General features: G+C 36.3%; 1 pseudogene; it reads left to right on the forward strand.

Annotated features, from left to right (window-relative positions):
- The first annotated feature begins 5,473 nt into the window (after window positions 1–5,473).
- On the forward strand, window positions 5,474–7,261 carry LOC116092435 (annotated as a pseudogene).
- Window positions 7,262–10,881: the final 3,620 nt, after the last annotated feature.

Below are 10,881 nucleotides of genomic sequence, written 5' to 3' on the forward strand. Positions count from 1 at the left end.
GTGAGCTCTGAGGATACTTGTTAGTTAATATTGTTTTTCTTCCTAAGGGGCTGCAAATGCCTTCAGCTTCTTGGGTCCTTTCTCTAGCACCTTCTTAGTCAAAACTGAAAAGAAGCAGATATACCTCAACAGAGGAATGGACACTGAAAATGAGGCACATTTACACAATGGAGTACTACTCTGCTATTAAAAACAATGCATTTATGAAATTCTTAGGCAATGGATAGATCTGGAGAATATCTTCCTGAGTGAGATAACTCAATCAAAAAAGAACACACATGGTATGCACTCACTGATAAGAAGTAGTAAGAAGTGAATGAGAAGCTCAGAATACCCAAGATATAATCCACAAACTCCAAGAAATTCAAGAAGAAGGAAGACCAAAATGTGACTATTTCACTCATTAGAAGGGGAAAGAAAATACCCATGGAAGGAATTGCAGAGACAAACTATGGAGTAGAGACTGAAGGAAGGGCAATCCAGAGACTACCTTACCTGAGAATCCTTACTATATACAGTCACCAAACCCAGACTCTATTGTGGATGCCAACAAGTTGCTGGCTGACAGGAGCCTGATATAGCTGTCTTCTGAGAGCCTCTGCCAGTGCCTGACTAATATAGAAGTAGAGGCTCACAGCCATCCATTGGACTGAGCACAAGGTCCCCAATGAGCTCTGTCTTTCTGATTGAGTCCTGTTCCTCTTGGTCTGCTGCCTGATCCTTTATTTAGAGGAACTTGGAGACCACACTGCACTTCCACTCTCCCTACCATTCCCTAACTCCTGGATTTACATTTTTTCCCTCTACCTTAATGCAACTGCTTTAACATTCACTTAAATAGCATTGAGGAAACCAATAGTGAGAATAGCAAGTTCTTGGTGTTTCCTGTTTATTTGGTTCAATACATGTTTATTCATAAACTATGTCTAGTGTCTATCACGGAATTTGGGCACTGACAATTGATTTATTAAATCTTCTTTTTATGTTATATTGAGACCAGGTCTCATTCTGTAGGTGTAACTTGCTTGAGCCCACATGAATATGCCTGTCTATCCTTCATGAGTACTAGGATTAAAATAATGTCTTGTCTCATTAAATATATTTATTGTAGAAAATAAGTGAAAATTTATTAATCAAACACAAAATGTGATTGTCTCTGTTTCATATGACTATTTTGTGATAGATGAGAACAAATTTAAAAGCAATGTAGTCTTCTAAAATTTATACTAACTTATATCTGTATAGAGCAATTTGAAAAGACTAAACTTAGTTGTCTAATGTGGATATAATATTTGACATAACTAATTCAATGATTTTGTAGAAGTTTATTTAATTGCTTTATATATATTCACATATATGTACATATATTATTCTGAAATTTTGCATTTCTAAAATATTAAGAGCATGGCAGTGATTTAATTCAAATCAAGGAAGCTTGACAAAGGATTAATTTCTCCAGTCTTAGTGAGCAATCTACATTCTAAGATAGGATACAGCAATTGACATTGAAATTATATTAAAAATGAGTAGAAATATTTTATGTTATGCCTCCTTAAACAAAATGTCTGCCAATTAGTGAACCATAAGGTTATTCAAGAGTCTTATCCTGGTATGACTTTGACCATACTATACCATCTATTTTCCACTAATATCAGTTTAGCTTAGAATAGTATAAATATATTTCCTTCTATTTAGTTTTTGTAGTAGGCAAGAATGACTTTGAAATTTAATCCTTTTTTTTCTACCTCCTGAATCCTGGGATTAGAAGGTTGCATCACCATACCTCATGGCCTTATGCTTGCTAAGAAGGCACTGTACCAGCTGAGCTACATCCCCAGACTTCTACTTAGTTTTTAGTATTAAGAATACTTCTTATTAAAGTTTCTTTGGACAGAATATCATAAAGCTAGTGGAGTAACACAGATGTCAGGCATATAATATTCCTTGTCTTTAAGAGTTGTCTTGTAGGGGCTGGTGAGATGGCTCAGTGGGTAAGAGCACTGACTGTTCTTCCAAAGGTCCTGAGTTCAAATCCCAATAACCACATGGTAGCTCACAACCACTAGTAGACAGTGACAGCATACTTATATATAATAATAAATAAATCTTTGGGCTGGAGAGAGCAGGGACTGAGCAAGCTGAGCCAACCAGAGCAAGCAGGGTCAACTAGAGCAAGCAGTGGTCCTAAAAATCAATTCCCAACAACCAGATGAAGGCTCACAACTATCTGTACAGCTAGAGTGTATACTGCTATACATAAAATAAATAAATAAATCTAAGAAAAAAAGTTGTGTTGTGTTGTTAGAAACTTATCTTTTTTCCCCTTTTGCATGTAAAGTATTTCCAGAGTCAGACAAATACATCAAAAAAGTCCAAATTAGACTAGAAAATTTTTTATACCTCGATAAATATACATTATTAAGTTTTTGAGATAAGACTTTAGAATGGAATCTAAAAACTTATAAATGAATAAGTATAAAACTAAATAAAATTTCATTTAGTTTTATATTATTTTGTGTGTATGTCTTCATGCCATGCTACATGCATCTACTTTAATGGAGCTTATATTCCAGTGGATAACATAAACCTTTGCCAAATAATTACATGAGTGTTTTTAAATTTTATTTCTTATAATTGCTTTAAAAGAGAAGAGTTATGAATAATGCAGTATAAAAATCTAAGATATAACCAAGTGGGGCAGACTTTCATTGAGAATTTGTAACTAAACGATCTTATGAGCTTTTTAAATTATGTTTTCTATTTATTTTATGATTCTAGTAGAAATAAAATTATTAAATTCACTAATATAATAGTAATTATACAATGTTTTATGACAGGTTTTATTATCCCTAGTTCATAATTCCATTGGGAAAAAAGAAATGTATTTTTATTTCATTATCCTAATAATGCTATTCATAGGTAGCACACAACAGCTATGACCTATATATTACACTTATCTTTGATAACTTTCATACATTTATTTATTTATATATAATTGTCTTAGCTTTTCTTGTCAACCTTTGCTAGCCTAGAATCATCCTAAAGGAAGGAAAGCCATAACTGAGGAATTGCTTATATTACATTGACCTGTCAACTGGTTTGTGGTGGGTTGTCTGGATTGGTATTTGATATAGAAAGAACTAACATGCCAAAAGTAAGTATTTCTGAAAAGTTGAAGGTATCTAGTTAAGGATCACCTGGTCAATGAGCATGTTACAAAATAGCATTGTGTGTGGCTCCCAATATATTTCTTTGACTATGAAATAATTTCTTGATCAAAACTAATTCTGTGTGGAATAAAAAGCAAGGCCTGACTTCAAGTGTTTGTCATGAGTTTCTACCTTGACATCCCTCAGTAATAATCCAGGATTGAAAACTTAAATAAACCATTTTTTCTCTTTAGTTACATTTGGGCAGATTATCATAGCAACAGAAATAAAACTGGAAAAATATTGGACTGCTTACCTAAAAACAATAATATAATGGAACCATTTGCTATTTAATGTAGTATAATAAATGGATTATTTATTGAAAAGAAAATAAGATCTGAATATTAAAATAAGTCTTCATTGTGGTAAGTATATTGCTTTAACACTGAGTGGGAACACTAAGTTGGTTAACAAGAATGATCCTGAGTATTAGGAAAATGCCAGAAATGACATCTAATAGTTTACATTTGTATTTTATATGAAAGTATTGACATAATCACTCATATAAATGAACCATTAAATTTATGTCCCCACATCCATCTATAAGTCTAGCACCACAATATATTGGTAATAAGGACATTCAATTCTATATAATCTGTCAAAGGGTAGTGATTTGGCATTAGGATATATCTATATTCCATGGATAAGTAGTGAATCATGATTGCTTTTAATCCATGAAAACAGTAAATATATTTAGCAATTATATTCATTTTCTTCACATATCAATGTGTGTAGGGGAGCTTGGCTCCAATAAATACTTTACTTTATACATCAGTTTTGAATAAAATGATAGTCTACAATTTTTTAAAAGAGTCACATGCCACCATAGTGTTTGGGTTTGGTAATTGTATATGGGAAGGATCCCCAGGTAGGGCAATCTCTAGACTGTCCTTCCTTCAGTCTCTGCTCCACACTTTGTCTCTGCAACTTCTTCCATGGGTATTTTGTTCCCCTTTCTAAGAAGGAGCGAAGTATCCATACTTTGGTCTTACTTCTTCTTCAGTTTCTTGTAGTTTGTGGATTGTATCTTGGGTAGTCTAAGCTTCTGAACTAATATCCACTTATCAGTGAGTGCATAGTATGTGTGTTCTTTTGTGATTGGTTTACCTCACTCAGGATGATATTCTCCAGATCCATCCATTTCCCTAAGAATTTTATAAATTCATTGTTTTTAAAACCCGAGTAGTACTCCATTGTGTAAATGTACCACATTTTCTGTATCCATTCCTCTGTTGAGGGACATGTGGCCTTTTTTCAGCTTGATAGGAGCTTGATTTAGCTGTCTCCTGAGAGGCTCTGCCGGTGCCTGACTAATACAGAGTGGAGGCTCACAGCCATCCATTGGACTGAGTACAGGGTCCCCAATTAAAGAGCTAGAGAAAGGATCCAAGGAGCTGAGGGGGGGGGGGTTGCAGCCCCATAGGAGGTACAGCAATATGAACTAACCAATAACCCCAGAGCTTCCAGGGACTAAACCAGTAAACAAAGAATACACATGGTGGGACTCATGGTTCCAGCTGCATAGGTAGCAGAAGATGCTCTCGTCAGTTATCAAGGGCAAGAGAGGCCCTTGGTCCTGTGAAAGCTCTATGCCCCAGTGTAGGGGAATAACAGGGCCAGGAAGCGGGAGATGGTAGGTTGGTGAGCAGGGTGATGGGGGAGGGAATAGTTTTTTTTGGGGGGGAGAGGAAACCAGGAAAGGGGTTAACATTTGAAATGTAAATAAAGAAAATATCTAATTAAAAAAAAACTCACATACTAATGAGCTATGGGAAGGCATCATATTAGACACCTGGGAATAATAACACCTGGGAAGAACTATCTTTTCACTGTTAGATGATGTCTCAATGAAGTAACAATCCATAGTCTATATCTCTGCTTAATTTTTTCAAAGGATACTAAATAATAAGCAAGAATTATAACTCACTCAGTGGCATTATAATTTATGCACCTAAAATGTTCTAAAAATTATGGAAAGCATGTTGTATATATTCTATTAATTAATCATTGTAAGATGCCCTTTGAAAGTTGTACATCTTTATCTCCTTATTTTCTAAAACATATATTTATGTAGATATATTCTCATGTAGGCCAATTTGGCCTTAAAGTTCAGAGCCTTCTGCCACATTCTCTCCAGTACTGGACTTAAGGGGCATGTGCTACCATGTCCTCCTTTTATAACTTTTTAAAAATAATTTCAGGGGTCTCTTGGTGTTTGGATCACTTATTACCACACAGTCTGTTACTATTCCCCATTGCTTAAAATGGCTCCTCAGACTCTTATTGGTTGTTTTGAAGAGATCTATGGGTTTTGAGTTTGTTATACCACTGTGGAGGAAATGGATACTGCTTTGAATGCAAGACCACAAAAGGTGGATGGAAGAGTTGTGGAACCTAAGAGCGCTGTGTCTAGGAAGGTTCTCAGAGACCAGGTGTGGGGCAGTGGGCAGTTCTGACAGCTGGAATCCAGTGAAACAGCCACTTGAGAACCCCTGAGACCCACTGAGCAAAGTAAATTTGTTCACAGGGGACAGTAGGCATTTGGTGATAGTTCCTGAGACTGATGGCTCAGATTTCAGCCTAAACCCCTCACAGCTGCCCCTGCAGGAGATGTGTGCTCTATCAGGCAGACAATACCTCAAACTCCCAGCATTCTAGCTGGACCTTACGCACAGTCATCTGACCACAAGCCAGGTTTGCCACGCCCCATACAATCAAAGGGGTGGTTTGCCCCCTCCTCACTCTCTTGTTCTTACTCTTGCTCTATTGTTCTTCCCTCTCTCACTCTCACTCTCTCTTACTCTTGCTCTCTCTTGCTCTTTGTTCCTCTCTCTTGCTCTCTTACTCTTCTCTTCCTCTTAATCTTTTTCTCTCTTGGTTTCTTGCTTTCTTACTCTTCTCCTCTTACTCTTGCACTCTTACTCCTCACTCTCTTGCTCTTCCCTCTCTCACTCTCACTCTTACTCTTGCACTCTTGCTCTCTTGCTCTCTCCTTCTCTTGCTCTCTCTCTCCTCTCTGCTCTTTGTTCTCTTCTCTGGCTTTCTCCATCTCCTTTCTCTCTCTCTCTCTCTCTCTCTCTCTCTCTCTCTCTCTCTCTCTCTCTCTCTCTCTCTCTCTCCTTCCTCTCCCTTCCTTCTCTCTACTCAACCAGCATATCCTATCCTTCCTATAATAAAGTAACTCATTTATACATTGTCTCCTTTTTAATTAAGGCACTGTGCAGCTAACAGGTCAGCCCCTGGGAGAGAGACTCGGGCCTCAACAATAGGCCTTCTGCCTCCAGGGAGAGAGAAAGAGCCTCAGGCAGGCCTCAGCCCAGCCCAGCCCCACGCCCCCCCCCCCCCCCCCCCCCCCCCCCCCCCCGCTTTTGGAACAGCAACCAGGTGCCCATTTAACTGTGAAAAAGATCTTTTTTGGTGGTATTTAAGAAGACACAGAACAACATCACCTACAAGGTTATTTTGAGCAGTATGGGAAAACTGAAGTGATAGAAATGATGACTGACAGAGGCAATGGGAAAAAGAGGGGCTTTGCTTTTGTCATCTTTGATGGCCATGACTCTATAGATAAGATTATTATTCTGAAATACAATACTGTAAATGGCCGCAACTGTGAAGTAAGAATGGCTCTGTCAAAGCAAGAGATGGCTAATGATTCATCCAGACAGAGAGGTCAAATTGGTTCCAGAAATTCTGGTGGAAGTAGTAGAGGCAATTTTTGTGGCAATGACAATGTTGGTAGAGGAGGAAACTTCAGTGGTCGTGGTGGCTTTGGTGGTAGCCATAGTGGTGGTGGATATGGTAGCAATGGGGATGGCTAAAATGGATTTGGCAAGGATGGAAGTAATTTTGGAGGTGATTGTAGCTACAATGATTTTGGCCATTACAACAATAAGTCTTCAAATTTTGGACTGATGAATGGAGGAATCTTTGGAGGCAGGAGCTCTGGCTCTTTTGGTGGTAGAGCCCAGTACTTTGCTAAACCATGAAACCAAGGTGGCCATGGAGGTTCCAGCAGTAGCAATATCTATGCCAGTGGCAGGAAACTCTAACTACATACACCCAGGAAACAAAGCTTAGCAGGAGAGGAGAGCCAGAGAAGTGACAGAGAAGCTTCAGGTTACAACCAATTTGTGAACTCACCCAAGCACAGTGGTGCCAGGGCCTAGCAGCTACAAAAAAAGACACGTTTTAGACAATACTCATGTGTGTGGGCAAAAACTCCAGGACTGTATTTGTGACTAATTGTATAACATGTTATTTTAGTTTCTGTTCTCTGGAAAGTGTAAAGCATTCTAACAATAGGTTTTACTGTAGACCTTTTTCACCCATGCTGTTAATTGCTAAATGTCAGATCATGACGATGACTAAATATGTCTTTTTTTTTAATGTGCTTTGTAAAATTAGTCTACTCTGAAGTCATCTTGGTAAACTTCTTTAATGGTGTGAAGTTAGAACTTCTTCAGGGTGGTGCCAAGTTCCATTTGGTATTTATTTACAATTGGAGTAAATTGAGTAGAGAAGTCATTGTCTTCAAAAACTTTGGTGTTGTTAAACTGCCAGTTACTGTTGCAACATTTAATGAGTTTCACCATTGAAAGCATCATCTAAGCAAGGTCACAATTTGTTTATAAAATGGGTGTTGGCATACTCTATGCAATATCAAAATTGAATAATGGTATCAGATAAAATAACAGATGGGAATGAATCTTGTGTATCCTCCATTTTCATGTGTGCTCAATAAACAATTTCATTCTCTTGAAAAAAGTGATTGGTAAACATTCATATATCAAATTCAATATTTATGGATTTTCTACATTATGAATTTTCATTTCTTGAGATAACAAGAAACTAGAGACAAATAAATTGAATCATTAAAATGACATAATGAATTGATTATTCTCTGGAAAATATATTTATAGTCATTAAAAATTTTCCTTATCACTGTCTTTAATATTTAGATGTAGATTATATTTCATAGTTTATAATATTAAGGACTATAACCCACTTGGGGATGAAAGGGTTTCTTTTATCTTGCAAGTTATACTTGATCATGCTGGGAAGGAGGAATTCAAGGTTAGACTTATATGCAGGAACTGATGCAGAGATCATGAAAAATGTTTCTTACTAGTTTGTTCAAACTTCCTTTGTTTATATAGCCCAAGCCCATATGCTCATTGACAACACTGCCCTAGGTGAGCAATAATTTCCTCCATCAAATCAAAATAAGGAAAAAAACAAAAACAAAAACAAAAAAACCTCACAGACAGGCCCACAGGCATATCCAATGGTGGCAATTTCTCAATTAAGATGACAACTGAAGCTATTTATGACAGGCATCTTATTGGAATCCTTACAAAGATTTGGTTTTAATGAATATGAGCTTCAGATATGTTTTCTCATTTAACCCTTTATGATTTGACAAAGTTTAACTTCTTCAGTTTTAACTATGACAAAATATCGTATTATATCATGGCTCCCCTACAGCTATCTTAAACAAATCCACCTTTTACTATTATAAATGTTATTCAAAAGTATTTCAAGTGTATTGTCTATAAAGCTATAAAAAGTAAGGCTTTATTTGTACAGAATTTCATGCCAATACATTAGTAATTCCTATACAGAGTGAATATGAGCTAGCTGGTTATAGGGATGAACTATAGAAATACTAATGATAAAGAGATATTATATTTAAAATAACACATACCAGTGCTTAAGTCATAGAAAAATAGAAATGAGACAAAAGTCAAGTTGTTTTGGGAAATCAGGATAACAAAGGGTGTAGAGAACAGTCTGGGAGAGGACAAGAGTGACTTTCTGAACTATTGTTTCTACTTTATATTCTAAGATTTGTTTATGTGGTGCATTTAATTCGCAGTTACTCAATTAAGATTTTTATATTAGTCAATCTGTTAATTTTACTAAAACGGAAAAAAAAAACAACTAGAATTTCAAAACATTAGTTTTAAAAGTTTGGGCTTTAAATGTGAAGCCCTTTGAAAAAATTTTTGATAATTTCCAATTTTATTATAAAAATAGTACCTGATAAATGGATCCAGAATAGAAAGGTTTCAAATTAAAGAAAGTGCTTTTTTATATAGACTTCATATTCATTGCCCATCTAAAAAATGATTTTTCCATGATGCATAAGGGATATTTTGTATTTTCTATGTTCATAGTATCACATAGAACCTGCTGGACTAAATTATTTATTCAATAAATAAATGAATATAGTATCTTTATCCATTTTTTTTCCGCAAGGGAAGGCCTCTCCTATAAAACAGTATTCCTACAAGGTTTTCAAGGAGTTTATTCAGTTATCCTAGAAATAAATATCTCTTGGGACAAGTTGTCTTACCTTGAACAAAAAACTTCAGTAAAGAAAGATTGCAGAAAAAAATATGGGTGATTTGCTATAACAATGCCCTGATTCTTAAGACTAGGTCACCCTACCAAAAGAGTTACATCTATATTTGTTCCTCTGGCAAACTTGTCAACTTACTGCAACAGAAAGGCTACCTATCCTTTGTGTGCTAATAAACAGTCCAGTATGCTATCTCTTTTCTGCCTCCTGTCCTTTTAAGATGCCTCAGAATTTTAACACAAGCAAGATATTAACTTTGACTTGAGTAAATGCTTTCATATTTCACCTGACTGTAGACAATCAGGTTAGTAACACTGCATCATTAATCACATTAGCATATGTGAACAGGAATCACACCATCAATATGGACATCATTGATTGTGGGCTTTGACTCTAGTGATAACAAATTAAGCATTTCTTTTTTCTTTTGGATATAAATCTTTTATCAGAAAGACTTTATAATTTAATGATAGAACTAATTATTCACTACTAGTTGTCACACTGTAACAAAATATGGAGAATGGAGAGGGAGGGGAAATAGAGGGAAGATGAAGAATATGAGTGGAAATAGAAACATCTATCAGAGTGAAAGAGTAGGAGTTAGACTAAGTCCCTCATAGGCAGACATAGGAAAAAGGAATATGATAAGATAATAAAAATGATGAACTTCCAATCTGTCTGACTTCTTGATCTCCTTCATGACCTGAGACAAAAATCTGGCATCTTTAAATAAAGGCCAGGATGGCTTTTTATACAGCCAGTAGACCAGTCTGACAAGTTAAATGCAAGACAAAGATATGTTTACTGCAAACTTGTCTGTCTCTGAAATTGTCCAATTAGGGGTAAAATATCCCATTAAAAAATGGTTATTAGTCCAGAAGTTCAGAATACAGGAAGAAAAACCCACAAACAACAAGAAACTCAAGAGGAAGGAAGACCAAAATGTGACATTTCATTCCTTCTTCAAAGGGGAAACAAAATACCCAAGGAAGGAGTTGCAGAGATTAACTATGGAGCAGAGAGTGAAAGAAGGACAATCCAGCCTGATATAGCTGTCTCCTGAGAGGCTCTGACAGTACCTGACTAATACAGAAGTAGAGGCTCACAACCATCCATTGAACTGAGTACAGGGTCCCCAATGAAGGAGTTAGAGAAAGGACCAAAGGAGCTGAAGGGTTTGCAACCCCTTAGGATGAACAACAATATGAACTAACTAGTACCCTCAGAGCTCCCAGGGACTCAACCACCAACCAAGGAGTATACATGGTGGGACTGATTGCTCTGATAGCATGTGTATAGTAGAGTACT

The sequence above is a fragment of the Mastomys coucha genome, chromosome X (assembly GCF_008632895.1).
Source record: "Mastomys coucha isolate ucsf_1 chromosome X, UCSF_Mcou_1, whole genome shotgun sequence".
Taxonomy (NCBI): domain Eukaryota; kingdom Metazoa; phylum Chordata; class Mammalia; order Rodentia; family Muridae; genus Mastomys; species Mastomys coucha.